Source organism: Misgurnus anguillicaudatus, unplaced genomic scaffold (genome assembly GCF_027580225.2).
Source record: "Misgurnus anguillicaudatus unplaced genomic scaffold, ASM2758022v2 HiC_scaffold_34, whole genome shotgun sequence".
Classification (NCBI taxonomy): domain Eukaryota; kingdom Metazoa; phylum Chordata; class Actinopteri; order Cypriniformes; family Cobitidae; genus Misgurnus; species Misgurnus anguillicaudatus.
In genome coordinates this window covers 1,783,049-1,804,091 of record NW_027395284.1, presented here as the reverse complement: position 1 = coordinate 1,804,091, position 21,043 = coordinate 1,783,049, and the positions used below count along the sequence as shown (strand labels likewise).

Below are 21,043 nucleotides of genomic sequence, written 5' to 3'. Positions count from 1 at the left end.
AATAAAACAATGCATGAAGTTTTAAACAATTATAAAACAACAACCTAAATCAATTTAAAAAGTCCTTTATTGTCCAGGGCCGGGGTGAGCCCTTACCAACGTGGCCATCCCCCCACTCTACAGAACAAACTTTTTTATTTTTATTTTTTCCCTGGTGCCCAGCGGAGATCCCCACCCTCCGGCCCGCTGTTCCCGTAGCCGGTGGTGGTCTGGGTGCATCTACGGGCAGCCCGGCACGGTGGCAAGCGGGGACCTCCCTGTGTGACCCCGGCCCCTTCGTCCGAATGATTATGTCCGGTGCCCCTGCAACACCGTTCTGACCATCCGCTCGCGTGCGTGGAGGGGCACCGTAACACGTTTCCCCACCAGCAGGTTCCTGGTGGTCCAGATGGTGTCCTTAATGGCATTTAGGGTGAGCCAGAGCGAGGTGAACTCTTGTGCTGACAACACCCTCAGGCCCAGACCCACCCCCAGGACTGCGAGCTTGTAGTCCATCTGGACCCCACCTGCTGGCAGGCACGGGAAAAACAGGGGACCGGTTCTGGCCCACAGGTCCCTCGCATTACCGCACTCCCAGAGCAGATGTCGAACAGTCTCTGGTAGATTACACCCAGTCTGTGGACAGACTGGGTTCTTGGCCATACCCCGGGAGTGCATTACCGCCCTGACTGGGAGGATCTCATGGGCCACCAACCACGCCAAATCTTTGTGTCTGTTCTGAAGAGCGGGGTGGGCAGCGTTCCTCCATACTTGTTTGGCCTCCTCTAAAGTGAGGCCTGGAACTGGGCTCACTGACTCCTGGTCCTGTACAAGAGAGACAAGAGATTTGTGATTTGTTAAAATATTTACATCTTGAGTCTCTAAAATATATTTCTTTAAAAATGTCTTGATAAAACTGTACTGTTGGGGCAAATTAAAAGATACTGGAGTTTTTAAATCAACTGGTAAAACTTTTAAAAATCTCAGGTAGGACCCCATCCAATATCTGACCATAGCTGTCGTCTTGTTCTCGTTGGATGGGGTCACTGCATAACTAATGTGCAGTGCAGTAAATCGGCTTGTTAAAAACAGTTGTGGGTCTGGGAGGCCTATCCCACCATTTTCTGGTCTTTTCTTTACGACCTCTCTCTTTAGACGTTCCCATTTGGACCCCCACAGGAAATAAAACACGGCCCTCTCCACGTCTGTAAAAAATTGTTTAGGAGGACTAAAAACAGAACATACAATGTTTCTCTTTTAAAGTTCATGCTTTTTAAAACCTTACTGCTCATGGCCCTCACTGTCTCTACAATCAATGTGAGAAGTGTGAGGACTAACATCCGAGCACAGAGTGTTTTATCCCTTTTAAAGTCTTTTAAGTCAGATGTGTTTTTATTGCAAGAGTGTTCTCTGCCCTTTTTAACTAATTACAGAAGGTGGGAGGAACTATGGACCCCAGGACCCTCACTGTGGAGTGGATCAAATTTTAATAAATCAGATGGTGTTGCAATTTTAATAAATAATCCTAACATCTTGGTGAAGGGCAGCACGGTGGTGAGGGACGGACGGGCCATTTTAGCAAATCTGACTTTTTTCGACAGGGATTTTAAGATTCTCAACGTGTATGGTTTTACAGATAAAAATGAAAGGCATGAACTTTTAGAGGTTTTGCAGCCTCACATGCTAGGTAGGGCTCCCCTGGTGGTGGCAGGGGATTTTAATTGTGTTTTAAGCCAAAAGGATAGGAAGAGGGTAGGGGAAGATTTTAAGGTAGATAAAACATCGGTTTTATTGCAGGGTTTAGTGAGAGATTTTAAGTTAGTCGACTGTTTTAAACTAATGCATCAGAGAGAGGAGGGCTTCACCTGGTTCAGTGGTGATGGCACTAAAGCCTCTCGAATCGACTATGTTTTTACAAGAGACTGCCCGCCAACCGATGCTACATTGACCCCCCTGTTCTTTTCTGATCACATGATGCTGTCTTGCACCCTTTCACTGCCCACTGGTGTGACGGTAGGGGGAGGGCTGTGGAAGCTGAACTGTTCCCTTCTCGAGGATGAGGAGGTAGTTAGAGAATATAGGGAGCAGTTTAGCCAATGGCAGACCCTCCAAGACTTTTATGATTCACGTACACAATGGTGGGAGATGGTAAAAGACAGGACAAGGCAATTTTTTAGAAAAATAGGAAAGATGAAAAAAGACAGGGAGAAAAGACGCATGATGGGGCTGCAAAAAAGACTGCAGAGGTATTTTAATCTTTTAAATGAAGGATTGGATTTTAGTCAAGAAATCAAAGAAGTTAAAGAGGAAATGTCAGCTTTAAGTGAAACTCAAAGCAAAGGAGTAATTTTAAGAAGTAGAGAAAGAGATATTGAGGAAGGGGAAAAATGCACCAGATATTTTTTTAAGAAGATTGTTACAAAGGCTAAAGCAATAACATCACTAAAAACAGGTGGGAGGGAAGTGCATACAACAAAAGAAATTTTAAATGGAGTGACGGAATTCTATGAAAGTTTATATTGCAATAAAGAAGTAGAAAACGAGACAATAAAGGAAGTTTTAGAGTTTGTAGAAAAAAAGGTAAGTTGTGAAAATGTGTTTTTATCTCAAGATTTAACCATTTTAGAATTACATACTGCTCTTAAAGGTTTTAAACGAGGGAAGTCCCCAGGAATGGATGGACTCCCCCTGGAGTTTTATGTGACGTTTTGGGATATTTTAGCACATGATTTATTGACGGTTTTTAAGGAATTTGAGACTCTAGACAAACTTCCTGACAGCTTCAGAATAGGGATAGTTTCACTTTTACATAAGAAAGGAGACAAGACTGACCTTAAGACGTGGCGACCAATCACACTTTTAAATTTTGACATTAAACTTTTTAGTAAAATTTTAGCAACACGAATGTCTACTGTTTTAGAGGACGTAATCCACCCGGATCAAGCATGTGCTGTGCCCGGGAGGAAGATCACGGACAGTCTGGTGCTGATTAGAGATGCCATCTGTTTTGCGAGAGACAGAAACATTCGGCTAGCAGTCCTAAATTTAGATTTTGAAAAAGCATTCGACCGGGTCTCGCACAAGTACCTGTTTCAGGTACTGGAAAAAATGGGTTTCCCAGGGAGATTCATAGCTTGGGTGGGATTGCTGTACAACGGCTTAGTCAGCAGAATTCTAGTTAACGGGCATCTTTCCAAAGCTGTAAATATATGCAGCGGCGTCCGTCAGGGGTGTCCTTTATCTCCCCTCCTGTATGTGGCATGTATGGAACCACTGGCACAGATCTTGAGAAGCGATAAATGGATTAAAGGACTAGACGTGCCTGGGACTGGTGGACTGACAGCGACCTGTGTTTTATATATGGATGACGTAACCCTTTTAACAACTGATGTTTTATCTTTACGAAGAGCAATGGACTTGACTGACTGGTACGGTCGGGCCTCAGGCGCTAAACTCAACAGAAGTAAGTCTGAGGCCCTGCTCTTCGGGCCGTGGGGAAACATTGACACAGGAGGACTGGATGTGGATTTTAAAGAAACAGACCTAAAAATTTTAGGAGTTAAATTTGACAAGGAGGGTGGTGGACGGGGAAACTGGACTGACTTGTTAGGGAAAGTTAGGAAAAGACTGGGGTTTTGGGGACAGAGACAGTTGACATTACATGGAAAAGTGTTGATTTTTAAAGCTGTAATTTTACCATTGCTTTTACTTGTATGTTCTGTTTTTAGTCCTCCTAAACTGATAAGAACAGATACTACACTTGATCTTAGCCAAAAGGCCGAGAAGCGATACCGCAATAGACGCAGCCAAAGGGGAGCCGGCGAAGGCGCTGGCTTTCGGGGTGGAGGCTAGCGGGCATTTAACTCTAATATGAAGTAGTATGTAATATGAAGGGTAGAGTGAAAAAAAAGTGTTAAAGTGTTTTAAACATCCAAATCTGTTCGTTTACTTTGTATTTTTTTCCTGTTTTCGAGTAAAAAAGAATTCTTAAATCGAGATGCATTTTCTTAAGCAAAGTGGCTTAGATTTTAAGTCTTGTTTACTGAAATAAATTCTAAAATGTAATAGGTTAAGGCCTAAATCAAGTAAAAATATATGCCAGTGGTTTAAGGGAAATAAACCTAAATTGAGTTTATTATTGCATTAAGTTGGAACAGAAATTAAGTTTATTTTTCTTACCCCACCGGCAGATATTTTTACTTGTTTTAAATATAAACCTGTTGCTTTTTAGAATGTATTTCAATTATTACAACACATAATATCTTAAGCCACTTTGCTTAACAAGTAAATGCATCTCGATTTAAGAATGGTCAGATATTTACTAGAAAACAAGACAAAAACTTCCAAACATGAATTTACAGACGGCTGGAAATTTTAAACAAAATAACTAGACATACCTATTCGGGTCTGCTCCCGTTTGCTGTGATGAAGGGGGTCTTAGTCCAAAGCACATTTTGAGGAATACTTACACATTTTACTTCTTATTTCTTTAGAATTAATTATTATTTATTTTCAATTACAAAGTATGCGATCTGATTTTCTAATCGCGGTGTGTTTTATTCCTCGTTTGCTTGCATGGATTTGCTTTATTTATTTTGCTTGTTGCATTTAAATGCACATTTGATTTGTTGCCGCATTATCCTGTGTTAATGTATTTCAACGTGCTTATAAACAAAAAGTGCGTTATTATAACCAATTATATAGCTGTGAAATATATAAAAGTATTCCCAAAAACCCAGGTAAAAAAGTAAAATAAAAAATAAACCATTTTGATTTAGCAAAAGTTTACAAATAAATGCACTCCCTGTACACAACAAGCACGTCTGGTTACCATTCATGTTTTGCATGATTTAAGTCTCGTCGCATACATGTTTGCGTAAGGATTTGATATTTATTTTTTGTGGAAGTTTATTAAACTAAAAGGCTTTGTATTTTTGCTCCGTGAGCCGCTTGGACGCTGTTTAAATAGTCATCGGGAGTTAACTGTATTTTGCTGTCCTGCAGTTTTTTTCTTTCTTTACGTGTGTATATAAGTGTATGTACCATTTATATAACTATTTCCACATGTAATATCTGAGCGGTGGTTTTTGAGACTTAAACAGAAGGCGAGAGTATGTTTGTGTGTTTTGGTTTATTTTTGGTTCGTCACTGCTTTTAAGAACTATGCACTGATTTGCTGTGTGGTTTGTCCCTTCTGTTAAAAAGTGGATTTAATCTAGTCTCTCCAATTGTGGGTAAATAACCGGTGGGCCGTAAATTTTATCTTTTAAATATTTTTAAGCACTTTCTGTAAAAAATAAATTTGTACTATTTTTGGAGAGTCACGTCTCTGTCTTTAATCCCATCCGAACCAGCAGGGTCCTTTTCATATTTTTGTAACTTTTTTGTTTGTTTATTTTTTCTCTTGGGTTCAATCTATTTTCCTGTGTGAATAAATAACCCAGGTGACCTAGTCGGTTCCTTTTCATACCTTTAACCAAAGGTTACACATGCAAGCAAACGAGGAATAACACATACGATTAGATCATCACGTCACATACTTTGGAATTAATAAGAAACAATTATTCAGTCTAAAGAAATGAGAAGTAAAACGTGTATGTACTTCTTCAAATGGGCACACTTTGGACAACGACCCCCGTCATTACAGTAAAATGTTTCCCTACTTCCGGTCAAAGCCGCCATTTTGTGAAATGGGCATATAGGCGACGCTGGAGCATGCCGCCATTGTCTCTGTTCAACAAAACAATTGTGTTTATATATAGATCTATTCGATTTTTTTTCGATTTCAATCACCGAATACAAGGTACAACACGATGCCATCTGGCCCTTCTCTCTGGTTTATGTTTGTAAGGAAAATAGAGGGCGAAATTCCATTTCAGTCAAACATTCCTTCGTGCCACGCTGCTTTTTTTCTTTGAACGAAAAAAAAACCCGTGTGCTCCGCCTAAGTGCGTTATTATAATTCATTATATAGCTGCGAAATATATAAAAGTATTCCCAGCAAACACAAAACGTTTTTATAACGTTTTTGTATTTGCTGGGTTGGCATCACTTTCTTTAGCTCACACAAAATTCTACCAAAAAACAGCATATCATTTTCTACTAAATAACTGCATACACTGTGGATTAAAAATGTCCGGAATGCGAACCTGGTAAAACCCAGGTAAAAAAAGCAAATAAAAAATAAACCATTTTGATTTAGCAAAAGTTTACAAATAAATGCACTCCCTGTACACAACAAGCACGTCTCGTTACCATTCATATTTTGCGTGATTTAAGTTTCGTCGCATACATTTTGGAATAAAATAAGGCTTTTAATGTATGCAGACTTCATTCTCCATTAAGGGCTTATCAATCATAATGAACGCTGTTAACTATTCTCATTGAATGGTCTAAATCCAATGCTGGTAAAGAAATCAAATGTCCATTTAAACGCAACAAGCAAACAGCTATGCTTCCAGGTCTGTCGACGTTGCTGTGGTTTTTCGACAGCTGTAATATGAAGGGTAGAGTGAAAAAAGTGTTTAAGTGTTTTAACATCCAAATCTGTTCGTTTACTTGCTACTTTTTTCCTGTTTTCGAGTAAAAAAATAATTCTTAAATCGAGATGCATTTTCTTGTTAAGCAAAGTGGCTTAGATTTTAAGTCTTGTTTACTGAAATCAATTCTAAAATGTAATAGGTTAAGGCCTAAATCAAGTAAAAATATATGCCAGTGGGTTAAGGGAAATAAACCTAAATTGAGTTTATTATTGAATTCAGTTGAAACTGAAATTAAGTTTATTTTTCTTACCCCGCCAGCAGATATTTTTACTTGTTTTAAATATAAACCTGTTGATTTTTGTAATTTATTTCAATTATTACAATACATAACATCTTAAGCCACTTTGCGTAACAAGTAAATGCATCTCGATTTAAGAATTGTCAGATATTTACTAGAAAACAAGACAATAACAGCAAGACAGACCTTAATTTACTTTTTTCTTCCAAACATGAATTTACAGACGGCTGGAAATTTTAAATAAAACAACTAGACATACCTATTCGGGTCTGCTCCCGTTTGCTGTGATGAACGGGGTCTTGGTCCAAAGCACATTTTGAGGAATACTTACACATTTTACTTCTTATTTCTTTAGAATTAATTATTATTTATTTTCAATTACAAAGTATGCGATCTGATTTTCTAATCGCGGTGTGTTTTATTCCTCGTTTGCTTGCATGGATTTGCTTTATTTATTTTGCTTGTTGCATTTAAATGCACATTTGATTTGTTGCCGCATTATCCTGTGTTAATGTATTTCAACGTGCTCATAAACAAAAAGTGCGTTATTATAACCAATTATATAGCTGTGAAATATATAAAAGTATTCCCAAAAACCCAGGTAAAAAAGTAAAATAAAAAATAAACCATTTTGATTTAGCAAAAGTTTACAAATAAATGCACTCCCTGTACACAACAAGCACGTCTGGTTACCATTCATGTTTTGCATGATTTAAGTCTCGTCGCATACATGTTTGCGTAAGGATTTGATATTTATTTTTTGTGGAAGTTTATTAAACTAAAAGGCTTTGTATTTTTGCTCCGTGAGCCGCTTGGACGCTGTTTAAATAGTCATCGGGAGTTAACTGTATTTTGCTGTCCTGCAGTTTTTTTCTTTCTTTACGTGTGTATATAAGTGTATGTACCATTTATATAACTATTTCCACATGTAATATCTGAGCGGTGGTTTTTGAGACTTAAACAGAAGGCGAGAGTATGTTTGTGTGTTTTGGTTTATTTTTGGTTCGTCACTGCTTTTAAGAACTATGCACTGATTTGCTGTGTGGTTTGTCCCTTCTGTTAAAAAGTGGATTTAATCTAGTCTCTCCAATTGTGGGTAAATAACCGGTGGGCCGTAAATTTTATCTTTTAAATATTTTTAAGCACTTTCTGTAAAAAATAAATTTGTACTATTTTTGGAGAGTCACGTCTCTGTCTTTAATCCCATCCGAACCAGCAGGGTCCTTTTCATATTTTTGTAACTTTTTTGTTTGTTTATTTTTTCTCTTGGGTTCAATCTATTTTCCTGTGTGAATAAATAACCCAGGTGACCTAGTCGGTTCCTTTTCATACCTTTAACCAAAGGTTACACATGCAAGCAAACGAGGAATAACACATACGATTAGATCATCACGTCACATACTTTGGAATTAATAAGAAACAATTATTCAGTCTAAAGAAATGAGAAGTAAAACGTGTATGTACTTCTTCAAATGGGCACACTTTGGACAACGACCCCCGTCATTACAGTAAAATGTTTTCCCTACTTCCGGTCAAAGCCGCCATTTTGTGAAATGGGCATATAGGCGACGCTGGAGCATGCCGCCATTGTCTCTGTTCAACAAAACAATTGTGTTTATATATAGATCTATTCGATTTTTTTTTCGATTTCAATCACCGAATACAAGGTACAACACGATGCCATCTGGCCCTTCTCTTTGGTTTATGTTTGTAAGGAAAATAGAGGGCGAAATTCCATTTCAGTCAAACATTCCTTCGTGCCACGCTGCTTTTTTTCTTTGAACGAAAAAAAAACCCGTGTGCTCCGCCTATACAATTCGTTTTCCTGTTTATGATTATTTTATGCTTAAAACAAGCAAATAAATCTGCCTAAAGGGTAAGAAAAAAAGTCGTGAACTTTTCCCATAAATACTATTTCAAGAAAAACTGTCCTACCCCACTGGCCGATTTTTTGCTTGTTTAAATTCACTTCGATTGCATATATAAAAATATTGTCTACAAACTAGATCACCGGGCAGATGTTTATCTTTTTAGTATCCACCGAAGACACATGCGAACCTGCATATGGGCCAAACTTTTCCACAATACACATTCGTTGTGTGCACGCGCCATTGTCTTTGTTCAACGCGACAGCGTGCTCCGCCTAAATAATTTGACCCATTTTAACATGGGTTTGTTTCTCGTTGTTGTTTTTTCTTTGAAAACAATCTATATAGCGCTCTCCACAATCGTTTTGGTGTTAGCTTTACGTGGAATAGAAACACACAAAAGTACTGAGCGAACGAGAAACATATTATAGAACGCGCAACATCATATAGATCACGGATTGGAAACCAAACTGGCAACCACGCACAAAAGAAGCAAACTCTGGTTTTAAACTCACCTTATTTGTGCCCGGAAAGCGCCCGAGTCGATGAACGGAGTGGACGGAGCAAGCCTCGCTTCCATTTCCGAAGGTCAAAAATCCATTTAAACTTGTAGTCCCCGGTGTCCACTTGTTCTTGTCCAAAAAGCCGAGAAGCGATACCGCAATGGGAGCCGGAGAAGGCGCTGGCTGTCGGGATGGAGGTTAACGGGTCAGAGGTCTGGCACTGAAGGTCTGGGTCCATTCCTCACCGTGTGCATTTCACTCTATACGTGTAAAAAACATACAAATACATAAAATACATACAGAAACAGTTATCACTTACACAAAAAGAACATGAAGGTAAAGCTTCAGTTAATTTGCCTGCTGATTGCTTTTTGCATGCACATAAAAAACTGAACAAAACTGATATACTAAACAAAATAGGCCCTAAAATTGAGGAACACCAGTTGTATAGCTATTTTTTAAATATGAAATAAGACAATAAATTACAAATAACATTTGAATGCCTGCAGCTTGTTCATGTCCACTCCACAAAAAAAAACAGTGTGACCCTTCTATTTGGTTTCAAGTTTGAAAGTTTCGAACCTATGCAACACTCTTAAGACAAATGCTCCTAAAAAGTACCAAATAAGGGTTCCTCAGCATGTAACCACAGCAGAACCCGTTTTTTGGTACTATATGGAAACTTTTTATAAGGTTCTATAAAGAATCTTGCCTTGAAAAGTGCTCGCCTCAATGGTGCTATAAAAAAACATTAATTTATCAGCTGTCAGGAGTGACATTTTTGTTACTTATCCACTTTTTAATGTATAACACTTGATAAAGATTATTTATTGTCAATTCTTCACATGTTTCAAGCATACAAAGCAATCGAAATACAAGGTGCATCAGCATTCAGTTAATATGCCACCTGGAGCTGGAATCAGCTTTCAGAAGAGATCAGATGTGTTTCAACGGTAGACACTTTTAAATCTAGATGAAAAACACGACGGTTTAACTTTGCATTTACTGAATGATTTAAAACAGTACGAATGAAACAGTATAAAAGAATACAACAGTATGAACCTGTAGCTGGAATCAGCTTTCGGATGAGATCAGATGTGTTTCAACAGTAGGCACTTTTAAACCTAGATTAAAAACACATCAGTTTAACTTTGCATTTACTGAATGATTTAAAACAGTACGAATGAAACAGTATAAAAGAATACAACAGTATGAACCTGTAGCTGGAATCAGCTTTCAAATGAGATCAGATGTGTTTCAACAGTGGGCACTTTTAAACCTAGATTAAAGACACATCGATTTAACTTTGCATTTACTGAAGAATATAAAACAGTACGAATAAAACAGTATAAAAGAATACAACAGTATGATCGGTTTAACTTTGCATTTACTGAATGATTTAAAACAGTACGAATAAAACAGTATAAAAGAATACAACAGTATGAACCTGTAGCTGGAATCAGCTTTCAGATGAGATCAGATGTGTTTCAACAGTAGGCACTTTTAAATCTAGATTTAAAGACACATCGGTTTAACTTTGCATTTACTGAAGAATTTGAAACAGTACGAATGAAACAGTATAAAAGAATACAACAGTATAAACCTGTAGCTGGAATCAGCTTTCAGATGAGATCAGATGTGTTTCAACAGTAGGCACTTTTAAATCTAGATTAAAGACACAACGGTTTAACTTTGCATTTACTGAATAAACAGTACGAATAAAACATTATAAAAGAATACAACAGTATGATCGGTTTAACTTTGCATTTACTGAATGATTTAAAACAGAACGAATAAAACAGTATAAAAGAATACAACAGTATGAACCTGTAGCTGGAATCAGCTTTCAAATGAGATCAGATGTGTTTCAACAGAAGACACTTTTGAATCTAGATTAAAAACACATCGGTTTAACTTTGCATTTACTGAATGATTTAAAACAGTACGAATAAAACAGTATAAAAGAATACAACAGTATGATCGGTTTAACTTTGCATTTACTGAATGATTTAAAACAGTACGAATAAAACAGTATAAAAGAATACAACAGTATGATCGGTTTAACTTTGCATTTACTGAATGATTTAAAACAGTACGAATAAAACAGTATAAAAGAATACAACAGTATGAACCTGTATAGCTGGAATCAGCTTCAGATGAGATCAGATGTGTTTCAACAGTAGGCACTTTCAAATCTAGATTAAAAACACCATCGGTTTAACTTTGCATTTACTGAATGATTTAAAATAAAACAGTATAAAAGAATAAAACAGTATGAACCTTGCCTGTTATAAAGGGAATGAAGCTTACGGTATGGTGCTTACCTGCAGAAATAAAGTACAAAAAGAACACACAGAACTTCAATTTTCAACCTGTTTGTGATTACCACACAATCCCGTCACCTGGCTGTGGTCTTCATTTGGTGAACGGTTCTTCACTCATAATTGACCTATACAAGAAATAGAGAAGAATATTAAGCAATTCTGCTCTTACATTTAGATGTGCCCCAAGAACACAGACACACCGGCTCCAAAATGTTGAAACAGTACATTTCTGTTATTTTAATGTGGCAAATGTGTCAGCTTTAAAAGAATCATACCTTACCTTTTAAACAGGATGCGCACTGCATTAAATACCTTTACTCCCAGCATAAGCAAGCAATTTTCAAAATGCTTTAAAAGTAAATGGTGATTATTTTACTTGTTTGCCTGTTTTTGACTACCATAGAATCCTGTCGCCTGGATTCCAACCTATCATTTTCAGGCTTGTAAAGCAAATAATGAAATACATTATCATTGACTTCCATAGTAGGAAAAAAATATTTTGGAAGTATCGTGATAAATGATGAAGAAAATATTTTGAAAAATGATGGTTAGCACACAGTCGATGGTACCTATTAAATTTCATCATATTTTTTTATTCCTACTATGGAAGTCAATGGTCACTATCTGCTGTGGGTTTACCATCATTCCTCAAAATATCTTCTTTTGTGTTAATCAGAAAAAACGAACGCATACAGGTTTAAAACAACACGAGGATGAGTAAATGATGACAGATTTATCATTATTATAAATTGAAATATTTTCTTACTGCAAGTCATTTAGGTAATCAAGAAAATACTTTACCCGTTGTCTTTGCAAGTTAAACAAATACAGCTTTGCTTCCAGGTCTGTCGACGTTGCTGTGGTTTTTCGACAGCTGTAGTATGAAGGGTAGCGAATGAATGAATACATTGCACAAAAAATCCTTTTTAACTATGCAAATATCTAAAAAGTCTTAAAATAAGATGCATTATTTTGATGAGCAAAAGGACATAAGAAAATAAGCCTAGCCTTTCGGGAGAAAAAACATAAAATTTAAGTGAATTTGGGCTTAAAACAAGCAAATAAATCTGCCAATGGGGTTAGAAACAAATCTAGATTTAAACACCTAATTCAAGAAAAATTGTCTTAGCCCATTGGCAGATTTGTTGGCTTGTTTTAATGTACATTCATGTACAATATTTCGTTTTGTCTTGTATTTCTAAGCATTTTGTACTGCCCAACGTTGTCTAGGTTGTTTAACGGTTGTCATTTTCTTTTAAAAGCTTTATAATTTATTAGTTTGGATGATTGCCATTCCTGAGAACCGCTTACATTGTAAGTAAAAGAATCATCTAAGCATTATTTTGTTGAATGTCTCTTAGACATGTAGCTGTTTGATTGTGGTTCTATTTAATGGCCAGTCTATACTTGGGGAACGGTCAAACGTCTATTAGATTTTCACTGACAGCCCAAATTAAGCCTTGTTTTAGCCTAGACACATATTCGCGGTCTATTAGAAGTTATGTAGTCGTTTAATAGCCGCTTTTTGATGACCAATGCGTTCTTGTGCCGTGGTTAGGCGTCTCTTGGATTTTCCGTAAAAAGACAAACGAATCTATTTTTAACACAAAGGCCAGGGGAGAGCGCGAACGCAGTCCCCCACTATCAGAAATTTTGCAGTCGAGATTCCCACATTTGGGGAATTCGCAAAGGGTCAGCACAACCGGAGTGCAATGGCTGAGCCTCGCCCTGGGTGAACCACCTTCATGATCATGGTATCTCCCCTGCCAGGTAAGTATGAGCAACAGCCTTTGAGGCCAGACGGCCGCATCTTCCTGTGACCGATCGCATCGACGGCGCCCCCGAAGGCCGTCCGACTACCATTTCATTACTGTGTGTGACCAGGTGGAAAGGCGCACGAAGCCAGGTCTGAAACCAAATATTCTTCGAGATCTACCCATTTTCCGTTTCCAGCCCGGTTAAACCGTGCAGAGAGAAAAACGTGAAACAATTTAAATCAAATGGATTTAAATAGCGCATTTCAATATATCGTTTCGTTATTACAAAGTAACTTTACGTGGAATAGAAACAAAGAAATGTACAGAGCAATCGAGAAACAACGAAAGCATAGCAATTTTAGAACGTGGATAAATAAAAACACAAGGGCTCAATGACTTACCCGTTGTCGTTGTGAGTTAAACAAATACAGCTATGCTTCCAGATCTGCCGACGTTGCTGTGGTTCTTCGACAGCTGTAGTACAGTGAAAAAAAAAGTTTTCAGGTGTTTTGAACATCCCAATCTGTCTCGTTCGCTTTTTCAGCTGTGTCGATGATGTTTAAGTCGTCATCGTGTCACCTCCAAAATACGAATGCATACAGGTTGAAAACAACACGAGGATGAATAAATGATGACAGAGTTATCATTATAAATTAAAATATTTTCTTACTGCAAGTCATTTAGGTAATCAAGAAAATACTTTACCCGTTGTCTTAAACAAATACAGCTATGCTTCCAGGCGTGTCGACGTTGCTGTGGTTTTTCGACCGCTGTAGTATGAAGGGTAGTGGAAAAAAAGTTTTCAGGTGTTTTTAACATCCCAAACTGTCTCGTACGATTTTCTTGCGCCTTCAGCTGTGTCGAGGCTGTTTAATTCGTCCTGGTATCACCTCCGCAAACTGTAAGGAAAATAATTAAATACATTACAAAAACATTTCGTTATCAGCGTGTTCATTTCCATGCAAGCTTTTCGTTAAACCAATAATGCCAACGAATACACAGCACTTTTAAAACACACGAATTAAAAAACACTCTGTCATTCACGCACAAAAGAAACAAATTCTGTTTTTTACCTAACTTATTTGTCCCCGAGAAGGGGAGCGCACCGTTCATGGAAACACTGCAATACCACGTCGATGCATGGAGTGGAAGGAGCAAGCTCCGCTTCCATTTCCGAAGGTCAAAAATCCATTTAACGTATAGTCCCCGGGTAGGAGACGTATCAGACATTAAACTGATAAGAACAGATACTACACTTGATCTTAGCCAAAAGGCCGAGAAGCGATACCGCAATAGACGCAGCCAAAGGGGAGCCGGCGAAGGCGCTGGCTTTCGGGGTGGAGGCTAGCGGGCATTTAACTCTAATATGAAGTAGTATGTAATATGAAGGGTAGAGTGAAAAAAAAGTGTTAAAGTGTTTTAAACATCCACATCTGTTCGTTTACTTTGTATTTTTTTCCTGTTTTCGAGTAAAAAAGAATTCTTAAATCGAGATGCATTTTCTTAAGCAAAGTGGCTTAGATTTTAAGTCTTGTTTACTGAAATAAATTCTAAAATGTAATAGGTTAAGGCCTAAATCAAGTAAAAATATATGCCAGTGGTTTAAGGGAAATAAACCTAAATTGAGTTTATTATTGCATTAAGTTGGAACAGAAATTAAGTTTATTTTTCTTACCCCACCGGCAGATATTTTTACTTGTTTTAAATATAAACCTGTTGCTTTTTAGAATTTATTTCAATTATTACAACACATAATATCTTAAGCCACTTTGCTTAACAAGTAAATGCATCTCGATTTAAGAATGGTCAGATATTTACTAGAAAACAAGACAAAAACTTCCAAACATGAATTTACAGACGGCTGGAAATTTTAAACAAAATAACTAGACATACCTATTCGGGTCTGCTCCCGTTTGCTGTGATGAAGGGGGTCTTAGTCCAAAGCACATTTTGAGGAATACTTACACATTTTACTTCTTATTTCTTTAGAATTAATTATTATTTATTTTCAATTACAAAGTATGCGATCTGATTTTCTAATCGCGGTGTGTTTTATTCCTCGTTTGCTTGCATGGATTTGCTTTATTTATTTTGCTTGTTGCATTTAAATGCACATTTGATTTGTTGCCGCATTATCCTGTGTTAATGTATTTCAACGTGCTTATAAACAAAAAGTGCGTTATTATAACCAATTATATAGCTGTGAAATATATAAAAGTATTCCCAAAAACCCAGGTAAAAAAGTAAAATAAAAAATAAACCATTTTGATTTAGCAAAAGTTTACAAATAAATGCACTCCCTGTACACAACAAGCACGTCTGGTTACCATTCATGTTTTGCATGATTTAAGTCTCGTCGCATACATGTTTGCGTAAGGATTTGATATTTATTTTTTGTGGAAGTTTATTAAACTAAAAGGCTTTGTATTTTTGCTCCGTGAGCCGCTTGGACGCTGTTTAAATAGTCATCGGGAGTTAACTGTATTTTGCTGTCCTGCAGTTTTTTTCTTTCTTTACGTGTGTATATAAGTGTATGTACCATTTATATAACTATTTCCACATGTAATATCTGAGCGGTGGTTTTTGAGACTTAAACAGAAGGCGAGAGTATGTTTGTGTGTTTTGGTTTATTTTTGGTTCGTCACTGCTTTTAAGAACTATGCACTGATTTGCTGTGTGGTTTGTCCCTTCTGTTAAAAAGTGGATTTAATCTAGTCTCTCCAATTGTGGGTAAATAACCGGTGGGCCGTAAATTTTATCTTTTAATTATTTTTAAGCACTTTCTGTAAAAAATAAATTTGTACTATTTTTGGAGAGTCACGTCTCTGTCTTTAATCCCATCCGAACCAGCAGGGTCCTTTTCATATTTTTGTAACTTTTTTGTTTGTTTATTTTTTCTCTTGGGTTCAATCTATTTTCCTGTGTGAATAAATAACCCAGGTGACCTAGTCGGTTCCTTTTCATACCTTTAACCAAAGGTTACACATGCAAGCAAACGAGGAATAACACATACGATTAGATCATCACGTCACATACTTTGGAATTAATAAGAAACAATTATTCAGTCTAAAGAAATGAGAAGTAAAACGTGTATGTACTTCTTCAAATGGGCACACTTTGGACAACGACCCCCGTCATTACAGTAAAATGTTTCCCTACTTCCGGTCAAAGCCGCCATTTTGTGAAATGGGCATATAGGCGACGCTGGAGCATGCCGCCATTGTCTCTGTTCAACAAAACAATTGTGTTTATATATAGATCTATTCGATTTTTTTTCGATTTCAATCACCGAATACAAGGTACAACACGATGCCATCTGGCCCTTCTCTCTGGTTTATGTTTGTAAGGAAAATAGAGGGCGAAATTCCATTTCAGTCAAACATTCCTTCGTGCCACGCTGCTTTTTTTCTTTGAACGAAAAAAAAACCCGTGTGCTCCGCCTAAGTGCGTTATTATAATTCATTATATAGCTGCGAAATATATAAAAGTATTCCCAGCAAACACAAAACGTTTTTATAACGTTTTTGTATTTGCTGGGTTGGCATCACTTTCTTTAGCTCACACAAAATTCTACCAAAAAACAGCATATCATTTTCTACTAAATAACTGCATACACTGTGGATTAAAAATGTCCGGAATGCGAACCTGGTAAAACCCAGGTAAAAAAAGCAAATAAAAAATAAACCATTTTGATTTAGCAAAAGTTTACAAATAAATGCACTCCCTGTACACAACAAGCACGTCTCGTTACCATTCATATTTTGCGTGATTTAAGTTTCGTCGCATACATTTTGGAATAAAATAAGGCTTTTAATGTATGCAGACTTCATTCTCCATTAAGGGCTTATCAATCATAATGAACGCTGTTAACTATTCTCATTGAATGGTCTAAATCCAATGCTGGTAAAGAAATCAAATGTCCATTTAAACGCAACAAGCAAACAGCTATGCTTCCAGGTCTGTCGACGTTGCTGTGGTTTTTCGACAGCTGTAATATGAAGGGTAGAGTGAAAAAAGTGTTTAAGTGTTTTAACCTCTTAAACCCTGAGGACCCAGTCCCGGGTACAAAATTTCGTATTTTGACTCAAATAAAATATTCTTTTAATCTTTAATGGTCCACCATGGACCCCAGTAACACATATGAGATACTGTTTGAAAGCTTAGACTCTCTACTTTCTCCAGATATGCATCACTTTGAGAAATCTTTTACTGTAAGAAAGTTATTTACACTTAATTTACACTATCACCCCCCCCCCCATAATTTTTTATATGATTTAATATTCACATATTTCATATTTTTCAAGTATGACAAACATGGGCAAGTCTTATATCAAATGAAAGCTCTCATTCTCAGGAATAAGGCTACAGCGTTATTTTTGTTCTATTATCAACACATATCCAACAATAGTTGAATGAATAATAAGGTAAAAAACCGTCTTTTGTAAACATATGGGATAATTGAGTGTGGACTGCCTCAGATAGCACATATAGCCACAAATGATACACCATCTTTTCTCTTAGGTCCTACTCTAAAAAATGAGTCCATTCACAGCATTTTCTTAGGTTGTGTGCATGAATAATCCCTTGTTATTTATTATATGTCCAAAACAAAAAATTAATATTTATATGAAAAATGTATTTTCGGACACTTCAGTAAAATGAAAATAACTTTTAAATGCGACATGCTAAAGAGATCATTCTTTTTTTGGGTGTTTACTGTCTGCTGCTGGTAACAACCAGAACTGTCTGCAGTCTGCTAGAGCACCCAGAACCAGAGTTATACACTATCAGAGGCAGTATTTACAACATATAAAAAGAAAATTTGGTGTTTCATCATATGAAAAACAACATAAATAACACTATTTGTCACAAACAGCAGCTTTTTATGTAACTTCAAAGGGTTTTCTTTAAAATGATATAAAGCAATTGCATTTATTCCACTGTATGTGGTTATGGGAGCACTTCAAATGTTTTTAGGCAGAAATTGTATACAAAAAGGGTATTATTCCTCCCATCAGTTGGAGTAAAATAACTTTTGCATAGATTATGATAGAGAAAAAAATCTTTTTTCCTCTGTAAGCTGGCAATTGCTGGAATCAAACAAAACTGTCTGCAGGGAGCTGAGGCACTCAGGGCCAGAGTTATACACTTTTAAATAAAAACTTTAGAAAAAAAACATCAAAAAGCGCCTATTTATTTTTGTGTTTATTAGAGGACTGACATCACATACAACCATGTTTAGCACTTTCAACAGTGTTTTATGTAATTTCAAAGGGTTTCCTGTAAAATGATACCAAACATTTGTATGTAAACCTCTGCATGTGGGTATGGGAAGCTTTTGAAATTGGGTAGGCCAAATCCAGGCGAAAATCCCCAAAATAGCTTCAGGGTGGAAGAAGTTAAACATCCAAATCTGTTCGTTTACTTGCTACTTTTTTCCTGTTTTCGAGTAAAAAAATAATTCTTAAATCGAGATGCATTTTCTTGTTAAGCAAAGTGGCTTAGATTTTAAGTCTTGTTTACTGAAATCAATTCTAAAATGTAATAGGTTAAGGCCTAAATCAAGTAAAAATATATGCCAGTGGGTTAAGGGAAATAAACCTAAATTGAGTTTATTATTGAATTCAGTTGAAACTGAAATTAAGTTTATTTTTCTTACCCCGCCGGCAGATATTTTTACTTGTTTTAAATATAAACCTGTTGATTTTTGTAATTTATTTCAATTATTACAATACATAACATCTTAAGCCACTTTGCGTAACAAGTAAATGCATCTCGATTTAAGAATTGTCAGATATTTACTAGAAAACAAGACAATAACAGCAAGACAGACCTTAATTTACTTTTTTCTTCCAAACATGAATTTACAGACGGCTGGACATTTTAAATAAAACAACTAGACATACCTATTCGGGTCTGCTCCCGTTTGCTGTGATGAACGGGGTCTTGGTCCAAAGCACATTTTGAGGAATACTTACACATTTTACTTCTTATTTCTTTAGAATTAATTATTATTTATTTTCAATTACAAAGTATGCGATCTGATTTTCTAATCGCGGTGTGTTTTATTCCTCGTTTGCTTGCATGGATTTGCTTTATTTATTTTGCTTGTTGCATTTAAATGCACATTTGATTTGTTGCCGCATTATCCTGTGTTAATGTATTTCAACGTGCTCATAAACAAAAAGTGCGTTATTATAACCAATTATATAGCTGTGAAATATATAAAAGTATTCCCAAAAACCCAGGTAAAAAAGTAAAATAAAAAATAAACCATTTTGATTTAGCAAAAGTTTACAAATAAATGCACTCCCTGTACACAACAAGCACGTCTGGTTACCATTCATGTTTTGCATGATTTAAGTCTCGTCGCATACATGTTTGCGTAAGGATTTGATATTTATTTTTTGTGGAAGTTTATTAAACTAAAAGGCTTTGTATTTTCTCGTTTGGCTCTCAGCGAAGGCGGTCGCATTTTATCTCCTCTCCTCCCCGTACCTTCCCTGCTTTGCTCCTATCGTGTTGTATAGTTTTGTGTCTTAACTTTGAGAGACTCTCTCCGCACTGCTCTTGAAAACTAAAAATCATGGATTTGATCAACTGGTCTCTCAACGCAATTGACACCATATTCTCGACGAGAAGCTTGGGTTCGGGGGAACCTGTCTGCCCTGCCGGAACGTTCGCTGCTGGCTACACGATGGACGCATGGGAGAAGTGGCGGGTCGTGTGTCTGGCGGCTCTTTCCGTGGAGGACGTTGAAGATATCTATCTATTCGGAACCATGATAACCTGGGGTTTGCTGACTGGATTATGCTTTGCCCTGGTTTATCGAGAAATTAAGAAAACGGTGACAGCTGCCAAAAGTCCAAAAAAGCTGCCCGGGATGATTGAAGCGGTGGGCAGAGCGGTCAGCGCTCAGGCTGGGACTATTAACCGCATTTTGGATAACAACTTGGAAATGACCCGCAATATGGATACCATCAAGGAGATGCAAACGGATTTGAAAAACATCAAGGAGATGTTAATGGATTTGAGAAAACTGATGGACCAGAATGGACTAAGAGAGTAGTTGTGTAAAGGAATGCGGCTACTCGCCCCAAGACCAAATAATTGCAATCTTATCTGCTTTCGGCCCCCTTATCCAGCACTGGCCTCGGCCAAGGCCGCTGCTGGAACAACAACTCCCTCGGAAGAGCACTGCAGCGAGACATCTCTTGCATTACCTACCCCCTCTCCCACAGACACCTGATGATTGTTGACTCTGTTTGGACCTAATCAAGGTTGTCTCCATGGCAATTGCTGTGTTAACGCTTTAACAACCTGCGGACTGAGGCACCGAGATTTGGGATGCCGGGCAAAGCGACTCTCTCAAGGCCTACACACACACACGAACTCTTACACACATATATATATATATATGCAATCACCACCCAGTACCCAGATCCCTCGCCTTCGCAGCTTCGTACCCCTCAGCGGGACAGACGGGTCTGTGACCAGCGCCTAACATGGCTGCAGGACCGGATGGCTGCTGGCCTTGCTGGGCTATCTCTACCCCCATTCCTTACCTAACGTGTTGCAAGTTTTGTGTGTTGTTCATGTTGTAAGGTGTACTATGTGCTTATGTTGCTGAGGTGTTTTTTTTTCCCTGTTCCCAGACTGTACTCCCTTTGGAGCATAGTCTGGGGGTTTGTATTTTTTTTTTTTAACCTACCCTCCCTCATGTAATGCTGTATTTCTTCCTAATGCCCTGTCAACCTGTTCTGTCTACCCCTTGTCAGTTCATGTATTGTATGTATGGACAGGTTGATGGATAATTTCACTGGTACTTGTAC

General features: G+C 37.3%; 2 non-coding genes and 1 pseudogene across 2 annotated transcripts; all 3 read right to left on the bottom strand.

Annotated features, from left to right (window-relative positions):
- Positions 1–3,645: 3,645 nt before the first annotated feature.
- Positions 3,646–3,769, bottom strand: LOC141363430 (U2 spliceosomal RNA; annotated as a pseudogene).
- A 9,298-nt stretch (positions 3,770–13,067) lies between these two features.
- LOC141363467 (U1 spliceosomal RNA) lies at positions 13,068–13,232 on the bottom strand. The gene has a single exon (XR_012368958.1). It is a non-coding gene; the product is annotated as a U1 spliceosomal RNA (small nuclear RNA).
- Positions 13,233–14,306: 1,074 nt separating this feature from the next.
- LOC141363478 (U2 spliceosomal RNA) lies at positions 14,307–14,497 on the bottom strand. Its single transcript, XR_012368970.1, has one exon. It is a non-coding gene; the product is annotated as a U2 spliceosomal RNA (small nuclear RNA).
- Positions 14,498–21,043: the final 6,546 nt, after the last annotated feature.